At 46.5% G+C, this 18,370-nt stretch overlaps 1 protein-coding gene and 1 non-coding gene across 5 annotated transcripts in view; both read right to left on the bottom strand.

Moving 5' to 3' along the window:
• CHD7 (chromodomain helicase DNA binding protein 7) overlaps positions 1–18,370 on the bottom strand; it is a 184,731-nt gene that overhangs the window by 94,394 nt on the left and 71,967 nt on the right. The gene's annotated exons all lie outside the window — the stretch shown is intronic.
• TRNAC-GCA lies at positions 717–788 on the bottom strand. The gene has a single exon. It is a non-coding gene; the product is annotated as a tRNA-Cys (tRNA).

The following is an 18,370-nucleotide window of genomic DNA, read 5'->3' as shown; positions in this document are numbered from 1 at the left end:
CCAGAAGTCAATCCCTGCCCAGCCAAGACTCCAGATGTAAACACAATCCCGACTCCTGATGAGGAGGCCCCAAGCATAGGAGACAGCTGAGCTGGGCTCAGATCCGAACTCACAGAAACGGGGCATAAGAACACGGCATTGTCTGAGGCCACGAAATCTGCGGGCGATTTGTTATGCAGCAACAACGCATACCTTAAAATCCCCAGCCACTCACATCTTCATTTTTTTTCAGTCTTTCCCCCTCCCCATCCTGGATCCACCTTGCATGGAGACATCCCCCCGTCCACAGGAGGACTGAGAACACAACAGGACTTGTTCATCGCTTCGTGATGCTGCTCTGCTGACAGAGACACTGAGCCCTCCTGTGCCAAGCACCACTCCGGCCTCACGATCACCTGGGGAAATTATCTCCTTTTGATAAATGGGAAGACTGAGGCACACAAAGAGGTGATACATTTGCCCAAAGTCACAAAAAGCTGGTTACAAGAGTGAAGATTCAAGCCAGGTCACCTCTCTGCGGAGCCCACGTCTTAGCTACTACACCTAATAGCTAAGGTGTAGCTATTAGCTACTACACCTAATAGCTACATCTAATCACTGCAGCTCACCCATTCCTGTGAAAGTCGCTCAGTCGTATCTGACTCTCTGTGACCCCGCAGACTATATGCCACCAGGCTCCTGGGTGGAGTGGGCAGCCATTCCCTTCTCCAGTGATCTTCCCGACCCAGGGATCGAACCTGGGCCTCCTGCACTGCAGGCAGGCACTCTACCCTCTGAGCCACCAGGGAAGCCCATTCCTGCTGACAGGTCCTCAGAGAGGAGGAAGGCGTAACAGACAGCCGTGTGGGAGGTACCAGCTGGACAGAGGTGGGATCCACTCCGACAGGAAGAACCCAGATGAAATGAAGAGTGTGGCTGCTACAGGCAGGCTGGAGTCTGACACTCTGAGATAGTTCAGCAGCACTGAAACCACCACAGGGAGATTTTTTTTTTTTAATCGCTTTGCTCAAATTTTAAAAAAGAAGGGAGAAAAAGAAAAGAAACTGCATTACAAGCAATATGAAAGGTTCCTGATGTGTATTTTAACAGAAAGTTTACTGCACCTTAGAAACAGTCGGTTTAACACTTAAAGGGGACTGTGTCCCCATGACTCCTTCCAGCTGGAATTACACATGAAACAGAAGATACCAAAGCAATTAAGTATTTTATAAACACTGCTGAGGGGTCAAAAAGAGGGAGGTTCATTCACTGACTAATAACGCAGTAATAAACAAACAGCAATGTTATGCAACTGAGAAAATTATTATAATTGAATCTACACAGCTGGGCAAGAAGAGAAGGCTGGTTATGTATATCAGCTCACAAATGCTTTGTGTGGGTAGGTTTTAGTTTTAGAGCTGGTTCAAAATGGAGACCCTTCTACAGTCAAGATTTTTTTTTTCTCTCAACTGAACACGATTCCACAATTACAACTGCAGGAGGGAAAAGAGCTCAGCGAACTGCCCACCAATCATTTGCTCCCGTTTGTACTACAGAGGGGTCCCTGTGTACAGAGTGGGCAGGAGGTGACGCCTTCTCGTGATGTGCTCATTTCAGATCTCTTCCAGAGACATTTCACCTTGTTTGTGCATGGCTGTATGAATAATGAATGACTGTGACTGGGGGCCACATTGGAGGGAAAGCAGCAGAACAAAGTCGCTTCTCACATTTTAACATTTGGCTCCCACTGTGTTCTTGGAGCTCCCTTTCCACCTTGCTATCTGCCCCTTTGCAGAAGACAGGCAGAGAAAAACCGCCAATTACTGCACTTAAGTGTACACAGGTGTGTCTAACAGGATCGGAAGAGCGACTGGTACATTTCCCTTGAATTGTCGAAGTTTTAGCATCAGAATCAGAAAAGCATCATTATTCTCTAGGGTTCAAGAATGAGCTGGGTAAAATCCACCGTCCTTCCATCAGTTAAATGCATCTAAAACACAAACCAAAGCAAAAACAAGCTACTTTTCTGAGGATATTTCTAACTAGGTGTTACCCTTTATTACTACATGAATTCTTTTCTTAATTAAGTGACTCCATCTCAACAAATCTGTGATCTATGTCAGGTTCCCATCTGCCTAAAACCTAACTCGCCTGAAACTCGGAAGGATGATTAGCTAACCACCAGGGCAGAGGTACCAATGTATTTTCGACAGGCACACATTTTACATCAATGATATCTATTTTTATGAGATAAAAGTACTAAAGCTTTAATGGTGGCAATTAAAACAGCCAAGAGTTTGAGCAGCTCGATGGCTGAGTCACAGACCTTTTACCTATAATGGGATCCATTATATCCCTGAGCTCAGTTTGAGGGAGTAAAAGAGGAACAGATTTTTAAATATGGTGATAAAACAGCAGTACCCTCTGAACTAAACAGCTTTAGTTTAAACCGCCATATGACCTACCCCGCGCCTAATGTCAACATCCAGTTGAGCAGCCTTCTTCAAAGTTCTCAGATACTTCTGTCTGTTTGAAATTATTTGAACAATTTGAAGACACTACAAAGATGCTGTTACATCATGATGGACATCTGAGTGTATCTGTTTCTATTTTGACTTATTTGTATTTAAAAATGTCACTTTAAAAAAAAAAAAAAAAGTCACTTTTTTGAAAATGCTTAACTTCAGATGACTTATGACAAAATATCACGTGTGTCTAAAATAATAAATATTTATATTGATATTCCCTTTTAAAATGTAATTAGGGGTATGAATAAGAATGTAATTATTCACAACAAGATGGTGTAAAGTTTGAGCAGTATTTATGGATGAACATCAGCAAACAAAGGAGTGGGGTGTTTTTCATGGCAGTTTGACATTGCTATTTGAAAGTATTAGGATCATAAGCTCTGTACTTGCAAACATGTAATAATCACCCAATGTCCAGTCCAACACTAACCACTTCTCTAATTCAGGAACCCTAAAGATTTTCTCTTTTGCTTCTATTATAGCACATTCAGAAACAGAAATAATCTTGGGAACAATCTCACTCACAAGTGTTTGTATCTGTTACTATCTTGATCCCTAGAGAGAGCAGGCAAACAGGAAGCAACATGCAGAAAGGATTTACCCCCGACCAGGAAGGACCCAGCTAACAGGGGTGGGGCAGCCATGGAGCCGCCTTGGTCCAGGTGGCCCAAAGGCGGTCAGGTCTCTCGGGGCTGATGAGGATCTGTGCCCCCACCAAGCATGCCGGCATTAGCCAGGTGCTCACCTGGCCGTGTTCCTCTGGGTGCCGGCACCTCTTTCAAGATAAATCATCCGAAGGAAGAACAGTAGACTAGTGGATTCACTATTAGGCTTGGTTTTGAGCATTTTTCTCAGTGGGGGCTTTATCAAGTGTGAAGACTGATGGTCTCAAGATGCCTCAGCTTCCTGTCTATAAGACGAAGAAGTGGAGGAGCTGGTCTGTAATGGCTTATAACTCTAAGACTCTAGAGTCTGATATTCTCTGTTAAAATCTGGCGTCAGCCCTGCTTAAACTACCACCCCACCTGTCTAACAAGAAATGAGCACTCGTAAAGTGAAATGGAAGTGAAGATCATTTCAGAGGGAACTATTAAGGAAGTTTTGTAGATAAACACAAAAAACAAGTAAGACATTAAAAAACCTACAATAGAAAGCCCAAATTAAATACGATATACCGGAATTAGAGATGCAAATGAAATCTTAACATAAACAATTTACTTTCCCCATTTATAAAAAGGAGAACTTTGCTCAGTCGTGTCCAACTCTTTTGCAACCCTATGAACTGTAGCCCACCAGGCTCCTCTGTCCATGGGATTCTCCAGGCAAGAATACTGGAGTGGGTTGCCATGCCCGTCTCCAGGGGATCTTCCCAACCCAGGGATCGAACCTTCATCTGAAGTCTCCTGCATTGGCAGCTGGATTCTTTACCACTGTGCCATTGGGGTATACACAAATAATACTAATCAGGTATAAAAAAATTATTCATGTTTGTGAATCCCTGAAGTCATGGATCCACACCAAATACACCATGGGCAGGTGATGGGAAGGGGAAGAACAGAGGTGGGGTGGGAAGGACAGAAGCGTGTCACTCGCAGCAGCCGCAGGACCTGGAGAGGAACACACACGAGGACCACTGGGCAGGGACCTCTCCCAGCCCCGGAAGGTCCGCTGAGAACGTCCGAGGGGAGCACTGCTGACTTCAGGGAGGTGGGGACCCCCAATTGCTCACAACACAGCTGAGTGCGGTGTGTAGCACAGATACTCCTCACCCGGGGCCAGGCCACACCAGCCAGGCAGCCCCCGGTGGGCTTCCGATCACCCACAGCGGGATAGCCTGGGAGCGACACTGTAAAATTGTCATTTATAAGAAGCGGGCCTCAGGAACGATTTAAACAGTGGCAGCCTCCAAACCTCTGTCCCTCCTCACTCTGGCTCAGCCTCCTGCCTCCCACACTGGTCTCTCCACCTTGACGCCCTCCACCCCGCACCTTCGCTCAGGTTCTCAGTGACCAACAGAACCGTCCTGGGTCCCCATTTCCTCCAGCTTTGCCACCTCTCTTCACTCCCCTTTACGACAGAATCCTCCAGGGAGCGACAGCATTTGCTGCCTTCCCCGGGTAGGTCGAGTTCACACTCGTATTCCACCTGAACAGCCAACCTTCCTCACAGGGAACCCCCTCCCCCATGCTCCTGACCTGTCAGCAGGAGCCGACAGCCTCACCCCCAGCTTCTTCACGGACCTCACAACAGCCTCCCCACCCCTCACGAGCTCCTTCAGCACTGGTTTCCCATCAGCCTCTCCACCCATAACTCCCGAGGTGCTCTGGACCCTCACGTCTGGATCTGGGATCTCTGCCTTCTCCTTCAGCAGGGGTCACGGCTTGAAACACCACCCACCCGTGGCTGATGGCTCCCAAGGTTCCTTCGAGAGTCCAGGCCCCTCCCCTGAATTCCATACATCCCCATGCAGCTGGCAACCTGACCTGGCCACCTGCATGCCCCTGACAGGCATCGCACACTCCAGGAATTCTAAACCAAACTCCTGATTTCTTTACTGAACTCCAGCTCCACCAGCAACAGAAACCAGACATGGGGAGTCATCCCCGATCTCTGCTTAGTCTCACCCTCCACTTTCACTCCACTATGGGGGTCCTCCTGGCTCCACCTGCAACACAGACAGGACACACCCCCTGACGACCCCCCGACTCCACCCTGTCTAAGCACCAGGAGACCTGCCTGGACCACTGTTGCCACAACCTCTGTAACTGACCCGTCTCCCAGGCTTGCCATCCAGCCCAGTCTACTTTCTACACAGTCCCAGTGATCCTTTAAAGATGTAAATAGGACCAAAACACACCTCTATTCCAAACCACTAGACCTTCTCCTCTCATTCACAGTAAAATGGCAAGTCCTCAGCATGGTCTACAAGGCCTCAAATGGACCCCTGCCACCTCCCAAACCTCACTCCTGCAAACCCACCCCCAACCTGTTCTAACTACACTGATTCTTTGTTGTTGTTGTTTAGTCACTCAATCAAGTTAGACTCTTTTGCAACCCATGGACTGTAGCCCACCAGGCTCCTCTGTTCATGGGATTTCCCAGGCAAGAATACTGGAGTGGGTTGCCATTTCCTTTTCCAGGGGATCTTCTCAACCCAGGGATTGAACCCGCATCTCCTGCATTGGCAGGTGGGTTCTTTACCACTGAGCCATCAGAGAAGCCCATGTTGATCCCCTGCTTACTGTCAAACAACAAAGGGCAAAAGCTCTTCACCTCAGGATCTTTGCACAGGTGGCCTCTGTTCTCAGAGGACTGTGAGCCTCTGACAGACTGTCTATATACAGGTGACCCTTGACAATGTGGATCTTACTTGAGGACTTTTTTCCAGCAGTGCATGTCATGGTACTACACACTCGAGGTTGGTTGAATGCACAGATACAGAACCATGGATACGGAGGATCCATGGACACAGGGAGGACAAATGGTAAGTTATACTCAGATTCTCAAGTGTGTGGAAGGTCGGTGCCCCAACCACTGAGTTGTTCAAGGGTCAACTGTATACAGAGGCATATATAAAAGAATGTGTGCCTGTCTGTCTCTCTCTCCAATACCTAAAGCAGGAACTGACACATACCACAGGCCTAGTATTTACTGATTATGAAACCTTCCCCAAATGTTAATACAGACGTCACACCTCCAGCCTCTGTCTTGATTACATACATGCTCTCTAGGAGCTCCTGGCGACTGCTGTACTGCCAAGGTGCCCACAAGGGTATCCTAGGACACTGTGGACTAATAAATGCATAAGTGAGTGAGTGCACATTCTTCTGACTGGTCCGAGGCAATGTTGAAACATTTGATGGCCTTTGAAAGCCGCACTTTCTGCCAACTGTCTGCACAAATTTCTCCTTCATTCCTCCTCTTTCCCTGACTCAAGTACCCCCTTTCTTCCTGACCCTGAAAACAATTAAGTTGCATATCTGCTCCCATGCAAGTCTGCGCTTCTCTCTTCTCATTGCAGGGACACCACTGTTTAACTAGACTTCTTTTAAGGAGAGAATACCTTCTTTTTATATCTTCATGACCTCACGGAGTGACTTGCACGTTACAACGCTGCCTGATGAATAAATGGAGTAGATGGATGGGTGGACAGATGTATGAGGTTCTCACCCTATCTTTAAATAATATCTTTAAAGAAGTCTCGACAGGCCCCAAATGCTGTCCCTCTGCTATGAATGGATCACCATCCCTCAGCTCATTTCCAACAAAAGCACTCCTGGGGAAGAGACCTAGAAAGAGTTCTCAGAATCTGGCCTCCAAAAATAACATTAGTAAGTGCTGAACTACATTGATCGTATATTTTTATCTAAGACAGCTTATCATTTTCCTCTATGTACATGTTTAAAATAAACTTTAAAATTCTAATGACTCTTAGCTGTGAAATATTTCAGTTGCTTTAGGTGGAAGGTTAAGGCATGGTTGCAAATTTTGACACAGGCATGCTTCTCTTTTTTGTTCTGACCACAGCCCATCTCCTGAGGGGGTGGGGGGACGATCATGTACCTTCTGCTGAAGCCCAGGAGGAGAAGCCAGGAGGCTAAAGAAGGCGCCTGAGATGGCTGGAAGGATGAAGGACCCAGGGTCTGCACCAGGCTTAAGGAGCTTCGGTCTAGTCCCCAACCACAAGGTCATGAAGCTCTAGACCAGGCTGGGTCACCATGAAGCCCGATGACCCACCTGGCCACAGACTCCAGAACTTCACTCACCATCTCACCTCCTGCCCCTCCACTGCTGAAGCAAGACGCACCCAAAAACCCTGTGCTCTCTTTGCTGACTTCTTCCACCAACCTGTGAGGCCACCACTTACCTGGTTAAGTGAGCAATGTGGGAGCCCAATTCTCCCTCCCTGACCCCACCACGCACAATGCCGCAGTTCTGCTTCCAGGACTACCTGCCACCCACCTTTTCCTGAGGCCTGGGGTGTCCGAGGTGGTGGCCACCAGACACACGTGGCCTCAGAGCACTGGAAATGTGGCAGGTTTGATCTGAAAGGGGTTCCATGTGTAAATCACACCAGAGCTCAAAGGCTTAGGAGGAAAATATGTGGATGAGCTTATTAATATTTTTGTATTAAATATTATTTGTTGAAAGGATACTCAATTATTATATGCTGAAACTGTATTTTGGGTATCTCACTTTCAATATAGGCTTCCCCGGTGGCACTACTGGTAAAGAACACGCCTGCCAATGAAGGAGACATAGGATACACAGGTTTGACTCCTGGGTCAGGAAGGTCCCCTGAAGGAAGGCATGGCAACCCACTCCAGTATTCTTTCCTGGAGAATTCCATGGACAGAGGGGCCTGGCGGACTACAGTCCATGGGGTCGAAAAGAATCAAACACAAGTGAAGCAACTTAAACACACACGCACATTAAATACATTAAAATGAACTTAGACAAAAAATGAACTTGTTTCTTTGTTTCAATGTGATGAGGAGGCAATTTTACTCAACATTTGGGGCTCACATCCAGTTCCCCCCTGGGCACCACTGCCCAGGGAAGTCCTCAGTTTCTCTGCTGCCTCCACCCCCCAGCGCATCTGCTCTTTCCTGCCTGCTAGCCCTCCCCAGAGTCCTCAGGTGAGTGTTCTGTGACCCTCGGATCTGGCTGCCCTCCACCCAGCAGGGACAACTCAGCCCAGAAGGTACCTCCTCCCACAGGATACCCTCCAATACCATTCTCCCCATGCCCCCCATGGCCCCACAGTGCCCCTCTCTCCCAGGCTCTGCCTCAGGTACGGAACACTGCATGGGCACCTGAAGAACGAATGTGCCCTGACCTGGGAATATGGCATAGAAGGTGATGGACAGGAACCGTCACCTCACGCCACTTAGAACACAGAGGGGGGATACAGAGTATTTTGGGAACAATACAGTCACGGAAGTAGTAACAATATAATAATGAGGCATTAATGGCAGCAGTAATTTACAAACAACATATCATGCAGAAGACAGTTCTAAGCACACAACGTGTACGATCTCAGTTAGTCCCCCTAACAACAGTATTTGTTAATGTTGTTAAGTCACTAAGTTGTCTCCAACGCTTTTTGACCCGCCAGCCTATTCTGTCCATAGGATTTCCCAGGCAAGAATACTGGAGTGGGTTGGCATTTCCTTCTCCAGGGGATCTTCCCAACCCAGGGAGCAAACCTGTGCCTCCTGCATTGCAAGCAGATTCTTTACTGCTGAGCCACTGGAAAGGCCCCAGCAACAGCATTAAACAGATACGATTCCTACTGTACAGATGAGAAAACTGAGGCCCAGAGAAGACATGCGGTTCACCCATAGTCACACAGCTGATTCCATAGTGATGAAACCAGCACGCCAAGGCCATGCTCTCCCACGCTGCACCTGCTGCCTTCCAAGATGAGTGACTGCAACATAGAAAAGACGTTACAGAGCAAGTGATCTCTAAACTATAGGTGAATGTTCTGAACAGAAGTCCACAGAATCAATTCACCTTGTCTGGGGAGGAGAGGAGAGAAGGCAGAGGAGGACGGGGCTCTACTCCCCTGCAGCTGCAGAAGGAACTTTTCTACAGGACCTGCATGGGATCCCTGAAGACATGAGACAGGATGACCCAGAAGCCTGGCCCCTTGCATGGCCCCTGGACACAAGATCAGGGGGCCTGCAGTGCTCACTCTGTCTGATGAGTCAGCTTGGACCTACTGTCTTGACGGACGAGAAACCCAGTCCCCCTGGGAGGAACTCTCGAGGCCCTGCCTAAGGGCTTCTCAATATTGTACTACCTTCATCCAATGGACAGGTACACCTACCTAGATGTTAAGGAAACTTCTGATGACAAAGTTACAGAGAAGAAATGTTACAAAACCACCAGCCTATGAGTTTACCCAAGGCTACATGGCAAGTAGCCAACAGGGATCCAAAGTAACCCTAAAAGCACACCTTCCTTAAGAATCAGAATCGTTGCTTAAGGGGTTGTGGCCAAGGGGGAGTTAAATGATCAAACAGCCAAGCAGACATGACATACTTGAGCAGACTGCAAGTTCACATTCATTGTAAAGATGAAATGTGAGATTTACAAGAAATGCTTATCTTGTCAATTCAAGCAACATCAAAGGACTCCCCTCCACTCTTAGGTTCTCTTTTTTCTTTTTCCTTTTGGTGACAGCAGACAGCAGTAAAGTGGGATGAGCAATAAGCAAAGATTTCCACTGGTTACCTGGGAAGAACGGTGATTTTGTTTTCAAGTGCACATCCTCCCACAAATGTCTTCGTAAACTTCGACACAGGATACTCTTTACAGTGTGAGGATGGCACTCACCGGAAGAAGGAGAGTAGACTGTATGCCAGGTGATTCCGGTCTCGGCACACCTCACTGATCTGTCACTAGCTCCTCCAAGGCACTCAGTCCAGCCCCGCACAGTTATCAGGCCAAGTGCAGCACTAAGATGTTCAGGTACCTTCTCTCCTGAGATTGCAAGTCTGGGAAGTTTACCGGGGCTTATCCACCTTCGACCTCAGGAGCCAACAACACAGCCTGGTACACGGTAGCTGCTAAGTATTACAACCATTTCTGGGTGCACTGCAACATCATCTTCAGAAGTCCGCTAAAATTTCACAACTTAACAGTAGGAGTTATGTAGGTGAGAATTATGTAAGGCTATGAGAAGAGTTACCTTTGAGCCTGGAGCTGGTAGGACTCAGTCCTCATCTCATGGGACACCTCACAGTAAGAGCGTGTGACACCATCAAAGGGTCCCTGCTGGCAGCTCTCTCCTCGCCTGGGATCCAGGACGAAGGCCTGGTGGTCTCTGCTCACTGCATGCCCTGGGATCCTCGAGCCTAGAGTACTAACGATGGGTCCAGGGGCCCTGGCCTCGCCTTCCTCTTCTAACCATCTGCTTTAAATGACCTTGTCAAGGCCTATGGCAGAATATTATCTACACAGGGCTTCTCAAGTGGTGCAGTGGTAAAGAATCCACCTGCCAAAGTAGGAGACACAGGTTCAATCCCTGGGTCAGGAAGATCCCCTGAAGAAGGAAATGGCAACCCACTCTAGTATACTTGCCAGGAGAATTCCATGGATGGAGGAGCCTGGAGGGCTACAGTCCATGGGATCACAAGAGAGTCAGACACAACTTTAGCGACTAAACAACAACATCTATACAATTATAACTGTTAAATTCATCCCCAAATTCCCGTATCCAACTGCCTATCCGAACTGGAGTCTAGGAGCACCTCTACACTAACATGTCCAAGCTAAACCTGAGTTTCTTGCACTAACCCGCCTCTTCAGATCCCCCAACTGCTCCAGTCAGAACCATGATGGCTCTCATTCTCTCAAACCCCATTTCCAATCCACTGGCACAAACTGTCACTTCCTACCCAGCCCCTTAGTCCAGGCCACCACTGCATCTTGCCTGCTCGACAGCCTCTCTGTGCAACCGAATTTGCCCTTCTACCTATTTCTCAGAGACGCCCGGAGTGAGTCTGCTGACATACACAATACCTCGTGCCACTCTCAAGCTCAAAACCCTTCAACAGCTTGCCATCTCAGTCATGGTAAAACTCAGAACTCCTCACCACAGCTCACAACACCCTGCTTGATCTACAACCACCCCAACCCCTGCTTTATTTACTCTTCTAACCAAAGTTCCTAGCCCTCCCTCCCTCCACTCCAAACACACGGCTTCTCTGCCACCTTCAAGCGTTCCAAGCACACCCCTGCCCCAGGGCCTTTGCACAGGCTATCCTGGCTTCCGCCAGGCGTGTACAAGACTTGCTGCCTTTACGTTACCAGGTGTTCTGCTCAGTGTCACCTCCAGGGCAGGAGAGTCTTGGCAGCAAAGAGTTCCACTAACAAATATCACAGCGGGCAGTGCTGGGGTAAACGCTTGTTTAGTGGTAACAGTCATGTAGGTGAACACTTTTTAAGGTATTTATTTGAACTTAAAAAAAAAAAAACTACAATTTTTCAAAGTTTTTTGTTTCAATATTCTTGTAGGGAACAAAACACTTTGAATACTTCTGCCTTATCAATTACGACTCTACAATTGCTCTGTTGGATGCAGTAGTCACTGGGGGAATGTGGCATTTAAATTACTTAAAGTTACATAAAATTTAACTGTTCAGTCACACCAGCCACGGTTCAAGTGTCTGTAACCAACATGTCTACAGGCTACCATAATGGACAGTGCATAAAACACTTTCATCCGCCAGAAAATTCCACTGGGCAAAGCTGCTCTGGAGTCTTGATCCACGGCTTAACTGACTTTGTTTCTAGAGGAAATTCTGGATTTTCCCACAACCATTTTTATGTTCACAAATGCCAGCAGCAGGTGAGAGATTTCCATCCAGGTGACAATGCCTACTAGGAACCCAACTGTCAAGACATACTGTTTACCTGATAATCCTCTTACCTGGTTTCTGAAGAATAGGGCTCTGGCTTTCCACCATTAAGATACAAATTAGTGCTTTCGACTCTTTGTTTTAAAATTGAGTTGAGACTCATGGATATAAAATTCACTATTTAAAAATGAATAATTCAGGGACTTCCCTTTCAGTCCAGTGGTTAAGAACCTGCCTGCCAACGCAGAAGACACAGGTTTGATCCCTGGTCCGGGAGGATCCCACAGGCCATGTAGCAACTAAGGCCGTGAGCCACAACTACTGAGCCTGTGCTCTGGAGCCCAGGAACTACAACTAGTGAGCCCATGAGCTGCAACCATTGAGCCTGTGTGCCTAGAGCCTGTGCTTCTCAACAAAAGAAGCCACTGCAGTGAGAAGCCCGCACACTGCAACTAGAGAACAACCCTGCTCGCCACAACTAGAGAAAGCCTGATCGCAGGAACAAAGACCCAGCCGGCCAAAAAACAAATAAATGTAAAATAAATAATTCAGCGGTATTGAAGATATTGACAATAATTTAGATTCTTGATTACCTAAACAACTTACAATCTTCTGTCAAATAATCTGCCAAAAGCCTATCCATGACCTAATTAACAGACCAGAAGTCTCGAAATGTGGAGATGGCTCAGATGTGCAACCCACCACTTCAGGCATCGCTGGTCCGTGTACGCCTCTGGGAGCGTCCCCTGGGCCACAGCGACCCAGCCCCCACAGGACAGTCTGTGGTCCTGAGTGCCACCCCCTCGGGCGGAACCATCCGGGGTCAAGGGAGGAACCAGAAGCTGAAAAACAACCAGGAAAACCAAAACTATCCCTACACTTGTTGTAAGACCACTTTTGTCAAAAAAAGTATTTGTGATGCCTGTCAACACCTCCTACATATAAAATATACCAAGCAAAAAGTTTCTCTCAGGATTTCATGCCACACACACACAAAAATCTCTGAGGAGGAAAAAAATTTCCTTCTTTCTGATGATGAGAGTGATCACCTCTCCGGCTTCCCTCTGTCCACTCACCAGGATGCCCAGCCCAGCAGCTGAGGCTGTAATTAGCATGCTTCCTTGGTCTCCATTTCAGAACCCAATTTCCTGTTTCTATTTCACACTCTCACACACACACACACACTTTGTCAAAATGTCTCAAATCCTTTTTGGAGAAATACTGACTAAGAACTATAGCCTAGATTTCTATTGATTCCATTTACCCTCTGCCACTAACCATACATTAGAAAATTTGAGAACAATAATATTAATCTTAAAAATAGAACTAATTCACCCTAAAGTAACATCTTAAAACAACTCAAGTTTCTCTGTTTTTCTTCAGAGCCAAATGAAGGCCTAGGGTTTTTGATCAAGAGGTCCACACGGGTACACATGTCCACCCCGAGATGTGAGTACATACAGCCTGCAGGGCTGATGGTCAGGACGCAGCCAGCAGCCACAACCCTGGAGAAAGCATTCTGAAATTTCTTCTTCCAGGAACGAGGGGACTGAAATTTTACAGTTTAACATCAAATTTAACATAAAATTGCAAAAAACCTTTTTCAAGGAAAAAAAAACAATTTTACCAACTGTAAAGAACAGCTTTTCAACTAACAGAACAAGTAACAGCACACATTTTATACAAAGTACTTTCGACTGGAATGTCTTTGGGAAGAAAATTTAAACATCAGCTTTCTAAAAGATCACTTATACTTGAAAACAAGATGCTCTCCTCACATTACTAAGGAGACCACACAGTGTTAAGTGATAATTGGCAGGTACGCAGCAAAGATTTACTCCAAGGATCATGAGGTGAACCTCATCGGCATCACCGTGTGCGTGCGTGGCTCTCTCCCACTGTATCATCTCACCATCTAGCCAGGCCCACGCAGTGAGAGGTGAGAGAACAGTAGCAGAAATTTAAAGCTGACACCAGCTACACACCCAACAAAACACTGCCCGTTCTAGGTCTACACGATGCATCTTATTTTCCTGTGATTTAAATAATTTGTCTTGTTTGGTTATACACACTGAGCCGTCCAACACGCCTGTCGCCAGCCACATATGGCTATTTAGACTTAAATTAAATAAAATTAAATTAAAATTTCCATGCCCGAGTCTCACTCGCCTCTTTTCAGATGCTCAGGGGCCCCACATGGCTGGTGGCTTCTCTACCGGACAGAGCAGAGAGTGACAATTCTCAGCATCAAAGCAAGTCCGCAGACTGCACTAGGCTAGACATTTGCTACCAATAGGTTACTCTGAGACATGCAAAAACATGGCAAACTTTCTTTCAAAAATAATTTGGAAAATACTACTTTCTGACAAACTTCGGTACACAGCTAAATATACTTAGAGACTTTTTCCCCCTTAAACAATGAATTAAATGAAAGAATATGACATGCCTGGATTGCAGCCACTCTACAGTAAATATTTCCACAATGTGAAGGGACAGCTTCCCAGGTGGCTCGGTGGTAAAGAATCTGCCTGTCAATTCAGGAGACGCAAGAGAAGCAGGTTCGATCCCTGGGTCAGGAAGACCCCCTGGAGTAGGAAATGGCAACTCACTTCAGTATTTTGCCTGGGAAATCCTATGGACAGAGGAACCTGGCCAGCTATAGTCCATGGGGTCGCAAAAGTCGGACACAACTTAGCAACTAAACAACAACAAACAAATGTGAAGGGAGCACGTCATTTTACACACAGGTTGTAGAATGTGGTTCAAAAAAGTAATACGTATACACACCCTGCACATGATACTGGAGAAACACATTGTATCTAGACATTAGATAATAACCAAGAGGTTTTACGTTTACTTTTTTCCTATCTCATTTTTCAACCAATATTTTTATAAAATGTAGAAAACTGCGGTGCATAAAGCTTGAAGATGATAAGCCAAGGGCTTCTTCCTTATCTCCAAATGGGAGCTAAGATGCAGCTGTGATCTTTCCTGAAGAACAAGACTGGGGCTCCAGCCTCTTCGGGGCTCTAAAGTTTCACAGCTCAAAATAGCAAACTTCAAAAAGCGGCTGCAGTGTTAGGAGCTGCATAAAAACCGTCGACAACGTGGCAGACCTCACATACTCTAAAATGTGAATCACCTTCTTAGGCAAGGCTTTTAAAATCCAGCTACTAAGCCAAACTACAACAAACTATTTTGTGACTGTTTCACTGTAAAACATGAAGCCACGTTCAGAGCTTCAGGCGACTGGTACACACTCACCAAATAAACTCAACACTGTAGCTCAAGGTGGGTCAGAGCCTAAGGTGGAGACATGGCAAGATGTGGGCCAGGATGACTGGGTGAAGAGGATCGCTTCAAGTGTGGTTAACAGTTGTAAGTTTACATTTGTATTTAACCAGGTCAGGACTTACTATATTTAGGTGTAAACAGAGTTCAGGGTTAACCACTTGGATGCCGGAGGGAACAGGAGTCAACTCCCCTCGCAACACAAAACAGGATACTGACTTCACCCCAGCAGCCTCGAGGTGCTGATCGCCAAGTGATGGCTTTCACCTTGGTTACAACTGAGAAGAAATTCAACACTGAGAAAGCAGTCAGTCTTTTATCTACAGTATCCAGTTTCCGGGGCTTTCCCAGGAGGCTCAGTGGTAAAGACTCTGCCTGCCAATGCAGGAGATGAGGGCTTGATCCCTGGGTCAGGAAGATCCCCTGGAAAAGGAAATGGCCACCCACTCCAGTACTCTTGCCTGGGAAATCCCATGGACAGAGGAGCCTGGTGGGCTAGAGTCCATGGGGTCGCAAGAGTCAGGTATGACTTAGCAACTAAACGGCAACAACAATCCCATTTCCCTGAGATTCAATTAAAAGGAAATACCATAATGTGGTAGCAATTTTTGCCCCCTCCCCTTCAAAGTATTATCAATTTGCATTTGCTTTATGGAGAATCTGATATCTTGGATGCTAAGGCACTGAAACACAATGTTCTATTTTACAAAATAAGGGAACGGTTTTCTGCGTTAAGATGAAAGAGTAGAAAAAGGGGAGAAAAATTCCGAGAGCTCATTTCAATGACTACATTTACAAAAGTTATGATAAAATAGTTAACGCTCCTTGGGGACTTAACTCCATGCTGTGTACTATGCTAAAAAGTTTACAGCCATCATCTTCTTTAATCCTCACAATAAACTTGTGCAATTGGTACAAATATTATTCTCAGGAAACTAATGTTTAGGGATGTGTCCAATTTTTGGCTAAGTGTTTTACTAAGCAAAACACTGGAGAAGCGAGATTCAAATGCAACGCCTGGGTCCTGAAGCCCATGGTCTTCAGAGCTCCTTGTCCCTGTATGCCACCCTCCCCCCTTCCCAGCCCCCACCACCACCTCCCCCCGCCCCAGCACCCTCTCCTCACCAGGGAGCCTGGTGGGGCCATGAGACCCAAAAGCAGGTGTGAAGCGTCTAAGCAATGAGGAGGTAAACTCTAGATGAAACAAGTAAGCGGATGCCTCTTCCCATTAACTTACTCTTGGAACTATATTTATGTTTAATATGAATTATTATTCTAGCATCTAAAGTGGCACAGCATGGAAGGGATGACCACTCAAGTCTGCAACAAGGGAAACACAAGCTTGTCACACTTGGCTCATTTTTGCTCTATAAATGACTAGTTTCCTACTGGGTATTTTTGGTTATTTTTTCCTTCACCAATGACACCCTAGCTTAGACACCTTATTTGTAAGTTATCAGTCATTCAGTCATATCTGACTCTTTGTGACCCCATGCACTGCAACCCACCAGGCTCCTCTGTCCCTGGGATTTTCCAGGCAAGAATACTGGAGTGGGTTGCCATTTCCTTCTCCAGGGGACCTCCCCAATCCAGGGATCGAACCAGGGTCTCCCGAATTGCAGGCAGACTCTTGACTGTCTGAGCCACCAGGGAAGCCCACTATTTATAAGAAAATACTGGTTTTCGACTTGCTTGCGAAAACTAAAGCTGTGAGCTTTATGCTCAGCTCTAAGAACAAACCTTTTCCAAAATCAGAGCCTGGGATGTTTCCTTCCCTAGGCTAGGTCTCCCACCATCATTTCCAGGGCAGACAGATGCTGGGCGGAGTCAGAGACTGAGTCTAAGACACTGAGCACACGGACCACTGTGGCCTCTGACCCCAGCACGGAGGACGAGGGCGCCCTGTTAGCACCCCCAGAGTCTGAGGTAATGCGGCTAAAGTGAAACGGACCTCAGACATTTGGAGGAATAGCTGATAAAGATAAAATGCTACCAAAGTTTTCATCAGATCACCCAACTTTTTCCCTAAAGAACTCTCGCTTATCTCCTTTAATCCCTGGCGCGCCTCCACGCATCTGGTGACTTCTCCTTCGTGAAAATGTCCTTGCAGCGTGAGGACAGCCAGAAACAGTGAGCTTAGTAAGGGGTCTAAAGCAGCGCCAGCACATCACAGCGGTGACGGTCCCGATGCCCCTGCTGCCCACGGTCACTCCCAGGTCAGCTAGAGGTTTACGGCTCGGAACTGCAGAGGGCCACAGTAATGGCAAAATGCCAGGATGAAGGTAAATTCTCTGTAAGTTCCCACCGTCCATTTCTAGTCACTTCTATAGTACGACTCAAGTTTGGCCCCTTCTTCACACTGACATTTTGAGGGTTTTTTTTTTTTTCTTTTGTTGTTGTTTTTAAGATTTTTTGATGTGGACCACTTTTTAAGTGTTACAATATTACTTCTATTTTATGTCTTGTTTGTTTTTGTTTTGCCACAAGGCATGTGGGATATTAGCGCTCTGACCGGGGATTGAACCTGCACCCTCTGTACTGGAAGGTGAAGTCTCAACCACCGGTCTGCCAGGGAAGTCCCTTGAGGTGCTTTTTACATTAACAGTGAAAACAAATACATCATGTGCTTAGTAGCTCAGTCACGTCTGACTTTGCGACCCTGTGGACTGTAGCCCGCCAGGTTCCTCTGTCCATGGGGATTCTCCAGGCAAGAATTCTGGAGTGAGTTGCTATGCCCTCCTCCAGGGGATCTTCCCAATGCAGGGATCGAACCCAGGTCTCCCACATTGCAGGCAGATTCTTTACCGTCTGAACCACCAGGGAAGTGCACATCTGAATAATCTCACAATTTTATATAATATTTTTCTTAGTTAAAGAGAATGTTCACATTGTACAAGGCCATCTAGGAGCCTGACCTAAATATTAAACTTTAACTTCAAGTATTCATATTTTCGATAAGAACTTTAAGTCTACATACCATCCCTTCATTAAAAAGTACATCCAGAAATATCATTGCATTAGCATCTGGGGAAAGGATGATCTGAAAAGTCACTGTCTTTTTACTAGTAGGGATGATCCCCTGGAGAAGAGCATGACAACCCACTCCAGTATTCTTGCCTGGAGAATCCCATGGACAGAGGAGACTGGCAGGCCACAGTCCATGGGGTTGCAAAGTCAGACATGACTGAATTGACTTCACAC

Source organism: Cervus elaphus, chromosome 21, assembly GCF_910594005.1.
Source record: "Cervus elaphus chromosome 21, mCerEla1.1, whole genome shotgun sequence".
Classification (NCBI taxonomy): Eukaryota; Metazoa; Chordata; class Mammalia; order Artiodactyla; family Cervidae; genus Cervus; species Cervus elaphus.
The sequence above is the reverse complement of the archived record's forward strand: the minus strand, read 5'-3'. Positions and strand labels throughout refer to the sequence as shown.